Here is a 3462-nt window from a genome sequence, read left to right as displayed (position 1 = left end):
TGGCCTGTTCTTGGGTCACTTGCTCTGGGGAAAGCCAGATGCCATGTTTGAGGAGAAGCCCATGTGGTGAGGAACAGAGGCCTCCTGCCGGCAGCCATGTACGTGAGCCATCTCAGAAACACTCGGTCAAACACTCAGATGACTATGCTCCTGCCTGGGGCTCCACTGCAGCCTCACGAGAGACCGTGAGACAGAGCCATCCAGAGAAGCTACTCCTTGTTTCCCCACCCTCAAAAATTGCATAAAATGAGCTTGTTGTTTTAAGCTAGGATAATTTTTTATTCAGCAATAGATAATGAATACACCATGTAACCCTGGAATTTAAGAACTGAGAGGAATATTTGATTAAAAGGTGAACACGATCAATATTTGGTGCAATATTAAAATTGATTTTAAGTCTCTTCAGAGAGTATAGGTGTTGTATTCTGGGACTGCAGTCCCCAACCCCCGGGCGTGGGCCGGTACTGGACAGCGGCCTATTAGGAACCAGGCCGCACAGCAGGGCGGAAGCGGTGGGCAAGCAAGCGAAGCTCCATCTGTATTTACAGCCGCTCCCCGTCGTTCACACCACTACATAAGCTCCACCTCCTGCCAGATCAGCAGGGGCAGTAGATGCTGATGGGAGTACAAACTCTACTGTAAACTGTGCGTGTGAGGGATCTAGGTCGCACGCTCCTTATGAGAATCTGATGCCTGATGATCTGAGGTGGAGCTGAGGCAGTGATGCTAGTGCTGGGGAGCAGCTGCAAATACAGATTACCATTAGCAGAGAGGTTTGACTGCACAATGGATGTAAGGCCCTTGAATCATCCCGAAACCATCCCCCACCCTGGTCCATGGAAAAATTGTCTTCCATGAAACCGGTCCCTAGTGCCAGAAGGTTGGGCACCACTGTCTAGGGGACATTTTAGCAATGCACGTCAATGTTTGTCAAAGGGCTTCTTTCCACATGTTCATTATGTGAAGGCCTTCCTTTAATTTGGGCCACAGTTGTTCACTGTTAACACCTGACATTCTGTCCTGATTTTTAACTTACAGACTACCAGACGCATTTCTTTCTCAAGAGCCACTCCCTTCTGACTGAGAAGTCTATTGCTCTTGGTGTTCCCAGTCATGCCACGCCCATGCCATGTGGCCTGGAGCTGCGCTCTAACAGCATTCCTTCCACCTGCCTGACATGGAATTGGGCCACCTGGCATTGCTCCCCTATAGCTTCCTGGCTTTCCCGCTGTCATCCAACTCTGCATGGTCCTGCCCAGAGGAGTGATAAGAAATAAACCGTCCCTACGTGATGCTGGATCGGCTCCAACACATACCCTTGTTCTTCAGGATCCAGTCACACTGGTTGGTAGGAAATGGAACAATGGTTCACACATGACAACAATGCAATGGACCCGCTTGCAAAATAGGTTCAACACTGGCTGTGCAATAACAGCCAAGCATCAGAATCATAAGCATGATTTCTAATTCAATAGCCCAGACATTTAAAATCTGGTGCTTGAAGTCAAGCAGTTTCTTGGTCAGGGACTTCCGCCCATGTGTATAATGCTCAAAGGGCCTACCTGAACCAGGACCACAGGCAAGAGATGAAACCAGACTTCAGCTTCTTCCTTCTGCATGGTGGAGAAACCTTATACATCAGAAGCAAATTATCACTACTTTAACATAGAAAATTGGAGGAACATAGGACTCTTTTTACAGAGTCACAAAAAATGTGAAAATTTCTAGTGTTGGAGGATAAGGTGGACTTAGTCTTATTGAAAATGTAGATTCCAGACTCTGTTTTTTATGCAATTATATTAATATAAGGCAAAAAAGGAATAAGGTAGTGATTAAGAGTGGAGGAGGAGAGGAAAGAAGGGAAGGAGGGAAGACAGAACTGTGTGATCATCACTGTCCTACAGAACTAACCATAAGTCCACTGTTCCCAAGGAAATCTATTCACTTTAAATTGTTCAGGTATTCTGATAGCAGACACAGCCAAGTACAACTAAAGCCCAAGACACCTAAATGAGCATTTTCCAGCAGAAGGTACAGGTATAGGAAACTTGTTATTACCATGACAGGTTTTTATAGCAGTGCAGTGGTCCTCTTTTGATTTCCATTTTTAATTGAGAGCATCAGATAATGAAGGTTGAGCCCTTGGGACCAGGGGATGGGGAGCAGGAGCTCCCAAGAGAGCCCCCTTTGTTGCTTCTCACTTCAGGTATGTCCTAACCCCAGTGCAGACAGGACCAGGGCCAGGAAGATTTGCACTACTTGAGGTTATTGACTGGTTTATGGTTTTGTTATGTTTTATTTCTTCTGGCCATGTTTTATAAGGTCAGCGCCACAAGTGCCAGTGTCTGTGATGTTCACAGTTGTATTCCCAGCTCCAAGGACAGATCTTGACACTTGGTAGGCATCAATAAATACTTATGGAATGAATCAAGGAAGAACTAAACTCACATCTAATGGAATTAAATGAGACTTATTGCATCTGGAGTGTCCCTAATTGCTCTAAACACAATCCTTATGACTCCAAACAACTAATAGCATTCTCCAATATTTATTCATCAAACGTTTAATGAGTACCTACTATGTACCTGCAACAAAAACATTATCTGCCACTCTTAGCACACTACACTTCTCATTTCATGCATTCAGAATATCATCTCCATCCAAAAGGTTAAAGCCAGAAGCAATCCTGTCTTCGATTCCAGAACAAAGTTCCACAATGATAGCATTTTTCAAAGTCTTTTTCCAAAAAGGAAAGTACTGCTTTACTATAGAAAGTACTCCTGAGCAGACACCAACTAACTTTATAATTAAATTGGCTTATAATTTTGCTACGTAGTTCACATGTGAATTCTTACTAGTACGTCAGAAGATAGTTTCACTAGATGGAAGTTGTTTTTCTACTTAATGTGTTTTAGGTTATTATTATTATGGGAATGTTAGTAAAAATAAGGCAAAATTCATATTTCAAGGACCTGACCTTCTCCCCCCTTCCTTTTAGTTACTGTATTTCCTCTTCATCTGTATTTACAGCTGCTCCCCATCACTCATATCGCCACACAAGCCCCACCTCCTGTCAGATCAGCAGCGGCATTAGATTTTTATAGGAGCACAAACCCTCCCGTACACTGCACATGGGAGGGATCTAGGTTACATGTTCCTTATGAGACTCTAATGCCTCGTGATGTGAGGTGGAGCTGAGGCGGTGATGCTAGCGCTGGGGAGCGGGGAGAATAACCTTTGACCTCAAGCCAATGCAGCGGCTTCTGCTGTTTCTGAGTCTAATTCTGGAAGTAAACTTTAAGAAAACTTTTTAAAGAAATAAATACACTAGGCATTATGCGGTTTTCTTAAAGGTGACATTTTTGGCATCTTTTATGATATATGTAAAAGAAAAACAATGTAATGCTCTTCAGAATCCCATTTTATCTATCATATGGCAACTGCTACTATGAATGAAGAAAG

This window comes from Propithecus coquereli, unplaced genomic scaffold, assembly GCF_000956105.1.
Source record: "Propithecus coquereli isolate 6110/MARCELLA unplaced genomic scaffold, Pcoq_1.0 Scaffold279, whole genome shotgun sequence".
NCBI lineage: Eukaryota > Metazoa > Chordata > Mammalia > Primates > Indriidae > Propithecus > Propithecus coquereli.
Note: the sequence above shows the minus strand (reverse complement) of the source record.